The following is a 16,557-nucleotide window of genomic DNA, read 5'->3' on the forward strand; positions in this document are numbered from 1 at the left end:
ATGGCCGCCGTGAAGCCCGGATCCGAGATGGGTTTGCACAAGGCTTACCCTACTAGCGACGGTCAGGAAAGGGCACGACGCTCCTCCACTCCGCAACGCACAAAGGCGCTACGGCAGGGTTCGTCGACTCTCCGACACGGCGTAGAGAAGGCTCCGGAGCGATACCGGCCTGTGCTCGGGGCAGGGAAAGGCCCGCGGACGCACCGGCAGAGCGGTGTGGTTCCGACGCAGTACATGACGCCGTGAACAACGCTCGGGACAGAGGGAGGCCCGGCTAGCTCAGTCGGTAGAGCATGAGACTCTTAATCTCATGGTCGTGGGTTCGGGCCCCACGTTGGGCGCCAGTTATGTGGAGATGGGTTTGCACAAGGCTTACCCTACGAGCGACGGTCAGGAAAGGGCACGACGCTCCTCCACTCCGCAACGCACAAAGGCGCTACGGCAGGGTTCGTTGACTCTCCGACACGGCGCAGAGAAGGCTCCGGAGTCAGATCGCCAACAAACACGGGTTTATTCACCCAAGGTACAGCTCAGTGCTACAGTCACGGCGCTTACGGGCCAAGGCTCGTCCGCAAGACCGATCGAGTACGCGCGCCCGCTGCGCTAGGGCTAACCGGGTAGCGGTCCGCCAAGCGCGATAACGAGGAGTCGCGAGAACAAAGGTCTCATGTAACCACCTCGTTGCGAGCCTGTGAGCCTCTGCCGCGGCGAGGAAGCGCTCAGCGGACGAGAGCTCGGGTGGAGAGGGTGCCCGGGGGCCGCCACGCGGGAGGCCAATCAGGGCTCGTCCCGGTGACGTGTTCTCGCGGGGCAAGTCCAATCTCGGGGGGGAGAAGCACGGTTTGCGCGGGAAAGTAAGTCCGGCGCGCTCGCCATGTCCGCCATGTTGCCGTTAGGGCGGCGGTTCCCGGAGATTGAGCTAAGCGCCACGCGCGAGCTGGGGGGCGAGGCGCGGGAAGGCCCCTCGATCCCCACAACCGGTCTGGCCGTAAACACACCGACGCGGATGCCCTATCTCGGTCGCCTACACCAAGTGACATGACTTGCATTACAGCCATCGAATCGGCGTTTTCGTCGCCTGTGCCCGTCAACATGGCTGTGGAGCAACGCAAAAATCCCTGGATTGCGGCGCTTATGGATTGCATTTCTGACACTTCAACAACACGCCCTTCACGCGCTATCCGCCGCCACGCTTCTCATTTCGAGTTGCGGGATGGTGTTCTCTATCGTCGAAATTACGCTTCTGACGGTCGCAAATGGTTAAACGTCGTTCCCCGCCATCTGCGCACAGATGTATGCTCCGCTCTCCATTCAGACCCGCAATGCGCCCATGCCGGCCTCTTCAAGACTTACGCCAGGCTTCGCTCCCGCTTTTCTTGGCGTGGCATGTATAATTTTGTGCGAAAGTACGTTCGCTCATGCACAGCGTGCCAACGACGCAAGCTTCCTGCTCCTCGTCCTTTTGGTCCTTTACAGCCCATTCCTTGTCCGTCCCGACCATTCGACCGCGTCGGCATCGATCTCTACGGCCCTCTTCCCTGCACATCAGCTGGCAATCGCTGGATTATTGTCGCTGTCGACCACCTCACCCGCTATGCAGAAACTGCGGCACTGCAAACAGCGACAGCCCGCGACATTGCGTCCTTCCTATTGCATCACTTCATACTGCGTCAGGGGGCACCGCGGGAACTTCTTATTGACAGAGGGCGTGCGTTTCTTTCCGAAGTTCTTAACGCCCTTCTGACCGCGTGCCATACCGTCTATCGCACCAGTACAGCTTATCATCCGCAAACGAACGGCATAACAGAACGGTTTAATCGTACTTTGGGCGACATGCTATCCATGTACATGGCATCGGATCATACCAACTGCGACCTCGTTTTGCCATATGTTACGTACGCCTATAATACCGCTTCACAGGCCACAACGGGATTTTCGCCATTCTTTCTCGTATATGGCCGTGAACCTACATGTACGCTCGACACCATTCTCCCCTACCGGCCTGACCCATCAGAGGGCACGCCTCTGTCTGAAGCCTCCAAGTATGCCGAGGAATGCCGTCAGCTGGCCCGTTCGTTCACGGCGGAAGACCAGAGTCTCCAAAAATTCCGTCGCGATGATGACCGACCTCCCTGCACCTACCAGCCGGACTCACTTGTCTGGCTTGTCGGGCACCTTCATGCACCCCTGGTCTATGCTCTAAACTCCTCGCTCATAACCACGGTCCCTACCGCGTTGTCCCTACCGCCGGTCAACTACGTTGTCGAGCCGCTAACGCCATCTACTGACTTGAGGCGTCGTGGACACGAGACAGTCCACGTCCAGAGACTTAAACCCTATTACGACCCCCTTGTCCTCTCCTCTCCTTGAGTCGCCAGGATGGCTCCTTCTTCTCCAGGGGGCAGTTGTAGCGAAGAAGACTGGCGCCCTGTGTGACTGGCGCGCCCTGTGAACGCACTATCATCATCGGCCCGCCGACGAAGACGGGCTCGCTCTCGGTGTCCGACGCTCAACTGAGACGGTCGCGTTTCTGAGTCGTCAATAAACCCCATTACAATATATATATATATATATATATATATATATATATATATATATATATATATATACTCTAATGGTGGCAAATTTTCACCAAGAAATGCTTCTCATTTAAGGAAATGCTTATTCAATAGCATTTTGATGGATATCAATGACTAAGTGCACGATTGATAGCTGTTTCTGCTATGCAAAACAATGTGATTTGTGATCACTAGTGACAAATTCGTAGCATCTACTGGTTATTAAACTTGCATTGCCATTTGATTCCCTTTTAATTGGATACCCATGACTGTATGCCGTATGTAAGTGCGAAAACATCGAACTGAAATTTTCTTCCTAAGATTCATCAAACTTGAATCGTGACTCAGCACTTTATTTTATTGAGTGACCAACTTGGACCCTCAAATCTCACATAATTTTGCAAGTCACTCCTCCACTCCATAACCGTTTGATTCAATCTTGCTTCCCCCTATCACTGCTTGGTTCACGTTCATTCACTCTATCATCTTGGTTTTACTTCCATCACACTTGATTTGCTCTACTACTCCAAATTTCCAATTTTCAACACTCTTGATTCACCCTATCACTACTTGATTCAACTTCATTCACTCTTAATTTACTCTCATTTACTCTTCATTGTGGTAGCTCACTCTATCTCATCATTACCTTTCGTTTGACTGCTATCACTCAAATAAAACCCATTAATGGACCATCAATTTACTCTTGAATAACCTTCATTCACTATTATTTCACTTTCCTTTTCTCTTCATTAAGTTAGCTCACTCAATCTCATCATTTTGGCTCCAATCACATAACTAAACCCCTTTAATTGACCATCAATTCACCCATAATTCACCTGCATTCACTATTAATTCACTCTCATTTGCTTTTAATTATCTTAACTCTCTCTGTCTCATCATTACCTTTCGTTTGACTCCAAACATCCAATTGGATCCCTTTATTGACCATCAATTCCATCTTAGTTCACCTCCGTTCGCTCTCATTTACTTTTAATTATCTTAGCTCTCTTTGTCTCAGCATTACATTTCATTTGACAACAATCATGCCAACTGAATCCCTTTAACTGACCATCAATTCACTCTTAGTTCACCTTCGTTCACTCTTAATTTACTCTCATTTACCTTTCATTATCTTAACTCTCTCTGTCTCATCATTACCTTTCGTTTGACTCCAATCACCAAACTGAATCTTTTTAGTTTGACCATCAATTCCATCTTAGTTCACTTCCGTTCACTCTTAATTCACTCTCACTCACTTTTCATTATCTTAGCTCTCTCTGTCTCAGCATTACCTTTCGTTTGACTCCAATCAGCCAACTGAACCCATTTATAATTGACCCTAAATGCACTCTTAATTCACCTTCACTTACTCTTAAATCACTCTCGTTTACTTTTCATTATCTGATCTCTCTCTGTCTCATCATTACCTTTCGTTTGACTCCATTCACCCAACTTAACACCTTTAATTGACCATCAATTCACTCTTCATTCGCCTCATCCACCTCTCCGAATACCCATTTTTTATCATCATCCTTACCCATTATCATAATTAATTTTCCGTTAATAGCCACTTTCCGGATTTTCCGACCCTTCTTACCACTTTGATAAGCTGATTATTAAAATTTATTTAATGACTATTATAGTAATTCATCAATACCTATATTCCTTATGTAATTACCAGTCGATTGATGTATAATGTAATGAGGTTTGTAAGTACTTTATTGAGTTATCGATTTTTATGTACATATGTTTTACCGATGTTCTGCCCGGTTGTGGCTCCACTTTTTCAAGGTCACCTCAGAACTAGACATATAAGGCTTTGGCCTTAAAAGAAACTCTCCAAAGGTTGCCGTTAGTCACGTGGCAGGAAAGCTATTGGTCTCTCATATAGTACTTTTATTCTCGAGGTATTAGCCCCTAATCTTTTCGCAAAATTTTAGTTGCCCTAACGTTCAAAGGTTCTTGAATTGCGTGGTGCTTGGAATAAATTCACTGGCGTTTGGATCATTTCGGCTGGCGTTTCAATTCAGTGGTGCTTGGATTAAATTGAATGGTGCTCGGATTAAAATGACTGGCACGTGGAATAATTTGAACGGCACTGGGATTAAATTGACTGGCGCTCGGAATAAATTGATTGGCGCTTGGATTAAATTGAGCGGGAAAGCCTGTAGAGCTTCCTCTGGACATGATAATGCACCAAATATTTTCTTTCCACGGCATAACGAGTCTAACGCAGAATAGCTTGTTATAAAATTTGGTGCATCGCTTTTGTGTTTAAAACTTTTGAGTGACTGGAAGACAGACCATGTGGCATCCCTTTTTAAGGACTATCATCTGCTTTTAGAAATTCACCGTCCCATCTCACTAACGTCAACTTGCTCTAAGCCAATTAGGCACATTATTGAAAAAACATCAATGAGTTTTTTTGAGCAGAATAGAACTCTGACGAGCTCTCAGCATGAATATTACTCCACAGTTTCGCAACTAGTGACGGTAATGAACACTTTTGCATCTTGTATTGATAAAAACAACCAAACTGATTTATTGTTTCGAGTTTTTAGTTAGGCTTTTTATAAGGTACCTCACGATAAACTAATACTTATGCTCAGGAACTATGGCATTCCAAAATTGATTGTTTCTTGAATCGCATAATACTTAACAAATCGCGAACTGCTTGTGGATTTGGGCGGGCAACACTGGGCCTTCTTCCCAGTCATATCCGGGCTACAGCAAGGCAGAGTATTGGGCCCTTTACTTTTGTTGTATGTAAGTGACATAATTGATTTTGTCTAGCCAAATGTTATAGTACGACTATTTGCAGATGATTGCACTTTTCCTGATGAGATAACTTGTACTAGTGACTAAAATGACATGAATTACAGCTTGAATAACATATTTCATTGGTGAAAACGTTCGAAGATGATCTTAAATATAGAAAAAAGTGTTTTTCTTCTAATAAATCATAAGAAAACATCGCTCTGATACTTATCAGTTAGGCCATTCCCCAATTAAAGAAATAAGTGAAAATTGGGTTACTTAGCTGATAAGGTTAATTACCTTCACAAATTAGGTTAGCACCTGCAAATAGGTGTAACCCTGTCTGAAATTTTATGACGTAACCTTCATGTAAACAATATAGCAGACTCCACGTTTCATAAACAGCGTTTCCCTAAATACAAACTTAAACACCTTTGCCATTTGACAAGTTGCTAGCTTATTGTTGCTAAGTCCGACCGAAGCTCGGGTACGCCTGTATAGCCTGGGACTCGTACACTCAGTGCAACATAAACCGCCTTGAACGAATACAAAGGCAGGCTGTCCGGTTTGTGTTGAAAGAACTCCCGACCTTCGATTGTCCGACTTAACTAATGAGATCTAGTGACATTCCGTTACTTCAATTGCGTAGGAAAAAATGGCGGCTGGCATTTATTTACCTACAACACAAAAGTTGACAGTCGCTTTAGCACACGCTAAAGGGGATAAAGGCGAAAACCTGCGCGCTCACGAGGCATTCATTAAATAAATTTGAAAGACTAATTCGTTTACGCTGTTACTTCCGATAACTTGTTTACTCTTCACGTGATTTTTTTCGCTGTAAGACATACTTTCCATCACGCGACACAGCGCCTTCAGTAGGATGACACTATGGTGACAGTGACACTACACTGACGTGTCGTCTCACTGAAGCGCGCCGCTTCCGCGCCGCGTTTCATGTGAGACGACACGTCATCGCACGGGTTTTTTCCATGACGCGCCTAACCGGATGTACACGTATACACCGAATGTTTGGTGGCGGTAGATATGGTAGACACATAATTCACATTTGATTCACCTAAATTCACATTACTACACTTAATTCACCTTTTGATCAATGTAATATACGGTAGGTTCACATTTAGCACTTAAAGAACCTAATTCATTTTTAAATGTTTCACCTCTAATCCATTATCATGCCATTTATAGTGTCTGAGACGTCATTTGAATTTTGGTGCCATAACGCCGGACGGCCTTCGGAGGTTTCAACCCATGAACCATCTAAGGCCTTAATAACAAACTGTAGCTCGACCCCTCAATGTATAAGTCCACTATGATGACACCAACTTGCCACAATCATCCAATTGCTTTAACAGCCTCATCATCATCATCATCAGCCTATATTTATGTCCACTGCAGGACGAAGGCCTCTCCCTGCGATCTCCAATTACCCCTGTCTTGCGCTAGCGTATTCCAACTTGTGCCTGCTAATTTCCTTACTTCATCATTCCACCTGGTTTTCTGCCGTCCTCGACTGCGCTTCCCTTCTCTTGGTATCCATTCTGTAACCCTAATGGTCCGCCGGTTATCCATCCTACGCATTACACGGCCTGCCCAGCTCCATTTCATCCGCCTAATATCAACTAGAATATCGTCTATCCCCGTTTGTTCTCTGATCCACATCCCTCTCTTCCTGTCTCTTAACGTTACTTTTTCGTTCCATTGCTCTTTGTGCGGTCCTTAACTTGTTCTCGAGCTTCTTTGTTAACCTCCAAGTTTCTGACCCATATGTTAGCACCGGTAGAATGCAATGATTGTACACTTTTCTTTTCAATGACAGGGGTAAGCTCCCAGTCAGGATTTGGCAATGCCTGCCGTATGCACTCCAACCGAATTTTATTCTTCTGTAAATTTATTTCTTATAATTAGGGTCCCCTGTGAGTAATTGACCTAGATAAACGTACTCCTTTACAGACTCTAGAGGCTGACTGGCAATCCTGAATTCTTGTTCCCTTGCCAGGCTACTGAACATTATCCTTGTCTTCTGCATATTCATATTCAACCCAATTCTTACACTTTCTCGATTAAGGTCCTCAATCATTTGTTGTAATTCGTCTGCATTGTTGCTGAATAGGACAATGTCGTCTGCAAACCGAAGGTTGCTGAGATATTCGCCGTCGATCCTCACTCCTAAGCCTTCCCACTAAGAGCTTAAATACTTCTTCTAAGCATGCAGTGAATTGCATTTGAGAGATTGTGTCTACTTGCCTGACCCCTTTCTTGATAGGTAACTTTCTACTTTTCTTGTGAAGAACCAAGGTAGCTGTGGAATCCTTGTAGATATTTGCTAAGATATTCACGTATGCCTCCTGTACTCCATGATTACGGTATGCCTCTATAACTGCTGGTATCTCTACTGAATCAAATGCCTTTTCATAATCTATCAAAGCCATATAAAGAGGTTGATTGTATTCCGCAGATTTCTCGATTACCTGATTCATGGCATGGATATGATCCATCGTAGAATATCCCTCCCTGAAGCCAGCCTGTTCTCTTGGTTGGCTGAAGTCAAGTGTTGCCCTGATTCTATTGGAAATTATCTTGGTGAATATTTCATATAATACTGAAAGCGAGCTAATGGGTCTAATATTCTTCAAACCTTTAACGTCTTCCTTCTTATGGATTAGTATAATGTTGGCGTTGTTCCAGCTCTCTGGTACACTTGAAGTTGTGAGGCATTGCGTATAAAGGTCCGCAAGCTTTTCAAGCATGATATCTCCTCCATCTTTGATTAAATCTACTATTATTCCATCTTATCCAGCCGCTTTTCCCCTTGTCATGTCGTTCAAGGCCCTTCTAACTTCATCGCTAGTTATAGAAGGAGCTTCTGTACCCGGTTGATCACTATTTCGAACGAAAGTACCTTGACTGTTTTGGGAACTGTACAGGTCAGTATAGAATTCTTCCGCTGCTTTTACTGTGTCATCTAAATTGCTGATGAAATTACCATGCTTATCTTTCAGTGCATACCTCTTGCCTTGTCCTACGCCAAGCTTTCTTCTTACTGATTTCATGCTGCATCCATATTTTACGGCTTCCTCAATCTTTCACACGTTATAATATCGAATATCCCTTACTTTCTTCTTGTTGATCAGTTTTGACAGTTCAGCGAATTCTATCTGATCTCTTGAGTTGGCCACTTTCATGTTTTGTCGTTTCTTTATTTGGTCCTTTGTTTCTTGGGAGAGCTTCCCTACTGGTTGCCTTGGTGCCTAACCTCACACTTCAATTGCTGCTTCTGAGATCAGCCTAGTTACGGTTTCATTCATTTCCCTATCTTTTCTTCAACTTGCTGTTCCAAAGCTGCATATTTGTTTACGAGCACCAGCCTGAATTGGTCTGCTTTCACCCTTACTGCGTCTAGGTTGGCCTGTTTCCTCTTGACTAATTTCACTCTTTCTCTCTTCAAATTGAGAGAAATCCTAGACCTCACTAACCTATGGTCACTGCACTTTACCTTAACTAACACTTCTACATTCTTCACTATGCTTGGATCGGCAGAGAGTATGAAATCTATTTCATTCCTTGTTTCACCATTAGGGCTTTTCCAGGTCCACTTCCTGTTGCTGCGCTTCCTGAAGAATGTATTCATTATTCGGAGCCTATTCCTTTCCGCGAATTCTACCAACATCTCTCCTGTAGTGCTCCGAGAATCGATGCCGTAGTTGCCAATTGCTTGCTCACCAACCTGCTTTTTGCCCACTTTTGCATTGAAGTCGCCCATGACCACTGTATACTGAGTTTTCACCTTTCTCATTGCTAATTCGACATCTTCATAAAACTGTTCTATTTCTTCATCATCGTGACTGGAAGTTGGGGCATAGGCTTGTACTACCTTCATTTTGTACCCCCTATTCAGCTTTATTACGACGACTGCTACCCTCTCACTAATGCTGTAGAATTCATCAATGTTGCCCGCTATGCTGTTATGAACTAGAAATCGTACCCCGGATTCTCTCTTATCTGGAAGACCTCTGTAGCAGAGGACGTGGCCGGTAGTCAGCATTACGTAAGCCTCACCAGTTATTCTAACCTCACTAAGGCCAATATTATCCCAGGCAATGCCTGATAATTCCTGAAATAGTCCTGCTAAGCTAGCCTCACTCGAGAGGGTGCGCGTGTTGAACGTTGCCAGGTTCAGTTTCTATTCGCGGCCTGTCCGGCCTAATAACATATTAACTATATTTAAATTAACTATATTTAACAGCCTATTTTGCCTCAATTAACAAATAAACGACTCATTTTTTCCCGCGTATCATTGATGAATGGAATCGCTCGGCTGAATTACAATTGTATTGGCACTTTTGTACTGTTGTCTTCACATGGTGTGTTCATTGTTTTGTTTTGCTTCTACTGGCCCTTCCTGTGCGGAACTCGTGTCCGCAGTATGTAATAAATAAATGAAATAATGAATATACAGCGTCTTGCTTAGATAATTTCTTTGTTAGCGCAATGCCTGCATATAATACAGCTCAGTTATTCGTAACGCATTAACATGTAGTGACTGCGGAATCCGCAGCTAGCTTCACAGTGGCCTAGACATGGTTCATGGCATGGGAAACAGCCCAAACTAGTAATTAGAAATGTTGGCCATGGTTTGAACACCTCCACTCACCCTTTATTGCTCCCACGTTCTGCCAGGTGCTACTCTTATCGTTTGCGACACTCTGAAACAAAAGCATGAGGTTGTTAATATTGTTACGCGAACTATTTTTGTGCTTTTTTATACCTAAGTGGGCGCATTATGTGGCATATGATAAAAATACAATAGCACCAGATGACAGAACACACAAAAAAGTGATTTTTTGCATACTGAGCGAATTCTTAATTTACCGTATTTTTTGGTTTTACATACTACAGACAATAAAGACCATACAGATCGGATGCGCCGTGGCAATCAATGGCATGCGAAGATTCTGTAGCCATCTTTCGTGCTCTTTAGAGTGGCCAGGTGGACCAACGTGTGGCATAAAGCAAGAAATTGTGTGTTGGACGAGATCATGTGTATGACGACCAGAGGCGAGCAAGCGACCTCATATTCTGTTTTTTTCCTTACCCTCACGACGCAAGTATCATCCTCGCCACGCTCTCACCTCCACCTTGAAGCACTTGACTGCCCTCCCTCTCCCTCGTACTCACCTATAAAAAAGTTAACCGCCATCCCTCAGCCTCACCCTTACGCTGAAAATGGCTACCATCCTAATCTTACCTTCCGTTTTCTACAATTTCCTGTTAACAAATTGCTCAACCCGCGAGCTTAGTGCCAATCCTATATTCAAAGCGTGTCAGACTGCTTTGTTTTAGGAGCTTGACGATATGTTGGTTAAATAGACGGAACTCACTCAGATTCACTCACTAATTACATTGTATTGCGATAGTAATTATATGGACACTTCAAGCGCTTTCCTGCCGTTGTCGTCGTCGCCGTGAGATTCTGTATAAAGTCCAACGGCGATAAAATGGTCGCCCGGCGCAGCATGCTGTGTGTGCGAGTGAAAGCGAACGCAGAGTGAACGCACGGAGAGCGAACGCACGGTTGAGAGCAAACGCGATGTCTCCCGTCGTGAGAAAAGCCGTGGGGGATGGGACGGAGGGAGGGGAGGCGACATTTATCTGCGGCACTAAATGCGTATCTTGCGAAGAGGCGCAAGAGGAACTGGTGACTCAATCTCCTACGCGAAATGAGGAAAGCGAGAAGGCAGCGCGGGAGGGAGGGATGGCGGCTTCTACTCTGCCACCAACTGCGTACTTGTAGTTTGCATGGCTGCGGGCTGTCGCACGCACTGTATCTTGAAAGCGATCTCCACACGGCTCTGGCCTTTGTATGCGCTGTGCTTTCACCACTCAGTTTCCGTTGAAGCGATAGACCGCACGAACGTTCGGTCGCTGTTCCGACCGCGCTTGCTCACGCCACCGTTTTGACAGTGCTTGTCTGCGGTCATAGAGTGTGATCTATTCATGTTTGCTTGTGCCCGCTGACACCAGGCTTGTTATGTCAGTTAGTAAGCTAATGTGTCCAAGTTTATGCAGCCGATAAAGCTACTATCCTTACTCCGTAAACTCTACTAGTAAATTAGCCATTGCAATTGATGATTCGCCTTTCGGGCGAAACTGCGACTTTTTGCTTCGAGTTCATTCGAACTCAGACTGACCAAAATTGTACTCAGCCGGGATCACTCGGACTCATCAGAACTATACTCCCCCAAGCTCTCGCAGTCAAGCTCACCCTTTCTACTGGCGATTATGAACATAATGATTTAATGGCTACCCGTTTGAAACGAGCCTGCAACAAATAGTCCCCTAGCCTGCTTGATTTATGCAGGTACGATATACATGTGTTACAGCGAAGCTGTATACCGCTCGTTGGTCGTAAACAAAAAACTCCAGGTCCACTATTAAAGGCAAACCGCATTTCTTTCTTTGCAATCATACATACACCCTATATATATATATATATATATATATTGTGACGAAGCGTCCCATCCTGCGAAATCCCATGCTCACATCAGCTACTGCGTACACGAACTTAGCACTGCGAATTGTACATAATGCAGAAGTCCATCACTGTATACAATAACAATGCACATGGCCGAAGGTCGAATGGCGTTCCCTTAAGCAGCGAGTAGCGTAGGTCTTTCATTAGGAGTGAGTGAGTGAGTGAGTGAGTGAACTTTATTGGGTCCACAATAGACGCGAGTAAACTCGACGTCACCTGGCTAGGCCCACTCGGGGACCATCAGGTCAAACCTGATGGCCCTCTCGCGGGCCCTCTGGACTGCCAGGATTTCAGAGGTCTGATCCTGGGCCTTAATAAGCATCATCATTTCCTCTTGGGTGAAAGGGGGACCGGCAAATGCGCAGCCCCACAGGACATGCTCGAAGTCCGCATAACCACCACACAGGGGGCAGTCCGGGCTTGGGAACTGTTCGGGGTACATTGTGTGCAGTGCTGCAGGGCTTGGGTAAGTGCTGGTTTGTAGAAGTCTGAGAGTCACTGCCTGGGCCCTGCACAGTGAGGAGTGCGGCAGAGGCAGAAGTCTTCTTGATAAGTAATTGTGCTTGCATATCTCGTTTTTTTTGCATATCTCGTTGTATGAGCAGAGAGGTTCGGGTCGCCCTAGAGAGGACGCATTACCCGGCGCACGGTCAGTCAAACCTCGTGCAGCCGAGTGTGCCTCCTCGTTGGGGTTGAGCGAGGCACCTTCAATGTTTCCAAGGTGCGCAGGGAACCAGGCCAATGAGTGATCTTTGAGGTCTTTGGCGTCATTAGGAGTGGCAAATTTCCTGAGGCGCGCATACAAATCACAGTGAATAATTGACAAACTATCTCCAGTTTCTGTTAAGGCTGCTACGTCTACTCCTTCGACGCAAACAAATAGCATATTATGCGCACGCCCTGGAGGAATTTCGGTCATGTCGTGCAATGCAGCTTTTCCTCCAAAAGCTGCATAATTTAGTTTATCGGGCGACGGTCGGCGAATGGAGAGGCTGGTCGAAGTGGCGACGTAGAGCGATGAAGTGGGGACGGCGAGCGGTGTCTGGCAGTACGGTAGCTAGGAGCCGTCTCGGACGTTGCACGCGGCGATGGAGAGCGGTCAGAACGCGTAGCATAAGAACGGTGTTGGAAGAGGCCCACGCAGAAAAGTCGCCTTCGTACGCGTCAAATCCGTGACGCACGTCTTGCTGCCGCTTGTGACAGAAACATGCGATGTGGCCACGATATCCACAGTAGCAACATATAGGTCCGCCTGAATGCCATGGTGGAAACTAAGGTTGGTTAGGTGCGTTGGTAGACATCGAAGCCAAGCGCGTCTGCATTGGTTTTACAACAGTATCAATTGTTTAGGATTTCGACTGCGAGACGGAGCGGCTGTAGAGAGCCGCTGCTGCAAATCAGAATGTGCCGCCGTCATCAGAATATGGCGCAGAAAGGGCTTCCCGCCTTGAGCAACTCAGTGCGGAACGCTCAGACAGGAGCATACCACGTTCGGCCTAAGTGAGTGTAAAGTATATTGAATTTCGTTAGCAGGTATCCGACAAGCAGCGTAGCTAGTTTGATGGATGTGTGGGCGAGAAAAAAAAAACCACACAGACGCTGGTGCCTGGCGTCCACAATATATATTTTAACAGGACCCGCTCAATCAGGCGGTAGCGGGACTAAGTGCCGCTGGTCTTCGATCTTGCAACTCCGATTCCTCTGCTCGTGGCACGTAGTAGCCTTCTACAAATGCATTAAGTTCTTTTATTTTCTGTTTAAATCAGGATGCTGAGCACGCAAAACAAAGTGCTGCATCAAGTAGCCAAGATGAACACGCAAATGACGAACCGATGTGCCGAAAAATGGAAGCCTTACCTCCACGGGTGAGCAGATTTTAATCATCGACTCATCTGACAAATCTGACCGTGCCACCTCCGCCATCATAGATTTCCTTGCCAAACCCATACTATCAAAGCCTGAAAATCAGCAGCCCCGGTGTCATAACCCCATCAGCTGTTGCTTTCTGCAGCGAACATCAGTGTTTGTTTGTGCTAGTAATTTATTTACTGGCGCCATGTGGCAGCCATGGTGATGAACCAATGCATGACACCACCGCGAAATACGAAGAACAAGGCATCGCAAGTGCACTTGTCGGTGATCCACTATGCAGAGAAATGGAAGCCTTACCTGTACAGGCTAAGAGCTTTGTTTTAGGTGGTGGGGATTGGAGTCGCGTTTTAAGGAAGAATATTTTCTTTAAGGCAGAAAATATTCTTCCTTAAAACGCGACTCCAATCCCCACCACCATATCTTTAAGGCAGATACGGATCGGGCAACCGCTACGCTATTGCCGTGGTCGATGAGAATGGTAAATTAATAAGCGCAGCGTCACTAAGAACGAGCTCAATTCATGGCGCCGAAGAAGCAAGCATAGCGCTTGCAATTACAATGAGGAGAAGCTCCACGATTTTCTCCGATTCCCGTACAGCTATTAGGAACTACTCCGCCGGCTTCGTCTCAATGGAAGCACACAAGTTACTTATACACAGTATTAATACTCATAATTACCAGCAACCGGATAGCTCACACTTAGTCTGGTTTCCGGCTCATCAGGGCCACTCGGTCAGCCCCAATGGCTGCAATCCTAACGAGCAAGCTCGCTCTGCTGTGCGAGATCTCACATGCCGCGCATCAGATCGGGAACTGCTCCAGGATGACTGCGGCTCCTACAAAGACCCACTTAGAACTTTTCACGAAATCACCTCACACTATAGGGACGGCAGGAGGTTTTTTCTTCCCCCCCATCAGAAGCTGAATAGAGCTCAGGCAGTCACATTAAGAATGATTCAAACTAAATCTTATCCTACACCTTTTGTGCTTAACAAAATTGACCAGGAGTTTCCCGCAGAATGTAAAAGTTGTGGACACACTTCGTGTCTATTTGATCATATGTTCTGGCTGTGCCCCAACCAAAGGGCTTCGGACTTCAACAGTGAGGAGGACTGGAGTCGACGCATATCCAGCGAAGTCCTCCAAGATCAACTCCTGGCCGTCCGGAGAGCTGACGACATCGGGAAAGCCTTTGGCCTACCGGTGCCTACGTGGGCGGAGCCACCGACTTAGCCTGGGGGCTTTTGCCCTCGGGCCCTAGTTTCTCTGGACCTAAATAAAGTTCTTGCCATGCCATGCCTTAAGGCAGACAACCTAACGCAGTTTCCGTTTTCCTTCCATCTAGAGTCATTTAAAATTGCTGAGCCAAAGTACTTGTGCTTCGTGGCTGTAATTAGTTGTGTGTCAGCAATGGTGTAGAAAATATTTGATGTGTTTTGTTTACGTGGTATCCTTAGCAAGGCTGATTTCCTTAAATTAAAAGTCATATGCCATTTCGTGCACCATTGTTACACTGACATTAAGGCATTTTTGCGGACATATGATGGCAAGGAGAGTTAATTTCTTTATAAAGGATGCAATCATCGGCGCGAAGCTTAATTTTAGTTCTGATGGATAAGGCTAGATCGTTAATAAAAATGAAAAAGTCACAGGCCTGCGCGGCACACGCAGCACAGTCAAAGCGTAAGCTGGTGGAGCGGCTCAAGAGTAGCTCCAATTTGGCCACCACGCACAACAGTGTCTTCGCGGCAGTCTGTTCGCCTCGTTTGGAGGAGAACGATCTGAACTGTCCGCCCAGCGTCGACGGCGATCTGCGGCTTGTAATGCTCTCTGCACAGCAGTCTGCTGAGCCCGATCAAGCCTTAGAACTGCAACTTACATGTCGGGCGCGCCGCCTTTGCAGGCAACTTAACTAGATGGCGCCACGATACTGGCGGAGGCTCGGCAGCTCGGGATGCGTTGATTGCGCGCCTCGTCTGAATCGCGTATCGTCGTCTACGCCTGCGGACGCTGCGTTTGCAGGCATATTACCTAGATGGCGCCACCACACTGGCGTAGGCTCGAGTCGTCTCCCCTGCGTGCTTGCCTTATATATGGATATTTTCCGCGGACCGATAGCAAGCGCTTGCATGGCTCAGTGGTAGAGTATCCGACTCCAACGCAGCGGTCCCGGGTGTGATCCCGGCGGGAATCGGGTGCTTTTTTCGCGTTTCCGGCGATAACGGTTACGCGGCGGATACCGGTGGCGGCATCATCGCGAACCGAAATGGCTATTGAAATGAAGTGCGACTGTTTTCACAACAAATCCGTGCAAGGCCGGGCCTCGCCTCGGTGGCGTACCACCATGTCGTAAACGGAGCTACTATGGGTTAAATAGTGGTTTGTGTTCCGTAATGTTCGTGTTGTCAGGATGGCTGAGTGGTTCAAGGCGCTGCGTTCAAGAAGCAATGCGGTCTTCCAGGAATGGGTTCGAGTCAGTCTTTTGACACTGCTACTTTGTTTTCTATTTTGAAAATTGTTTTTGCATTTTGTATCAAGTCTTTTTAGTCGTCCATCATCGGCATCAAGACTTATTACTCTCGTTTGCGCCCCGGTGCCGCGGCGGTAGCCACGTTACCGACGCGAAGCGGCGGTCGTTGGGTTATTGCAAAGCGCAGCGTAGCAACACCCCTAATAAAAAAGTACTGCTCCAGTCAGGTAGACTGCTCCCTCCCTGATTGTGAGATATATTTGGATCATCAAAACAGAGATGCGTTTATTTAGGAATACCATCGATCCCTTAACAGCAGCCACAGTTGTGCCTCGTCACCAGCAGCC

The 16,557-nt window shown here is 46.6% G+C and overlaps 1 non-coding gene across 1 annotated transcript; it reads left to right on the plus strand.

Moving 5' to 3' along the window:
- The first annotated feature begins 268 nt into the window (after positions 1-268).
- Trnak-cuu (transfer RNA lysine (anticodon CUU)) lies at positions 269-341 on the plus strand. Its single transcript has one exon. It is a non-coding gene; the product is annotated as a tRNA-Lys (tRNA).
- The last annotated feature ends 16,216 nt before the right edge of the window (positions 342-16,557 follow it).

This window comes from Dermacentor silvarum, chromosome 7 (genome assembly GCF_013339745.2).
Source record: "Dermacentor silvarum isolate Dsil-2018 chromosome 7, BIME_Dsil_1.4, whole genome shotgun sequence".
Lineage (NCBI taxonomy): Eukaryota > Metazoa > Arthropoda > Arachnida > Ixodida > Ixodidae > Dermacentor > Dermacentor silvarum.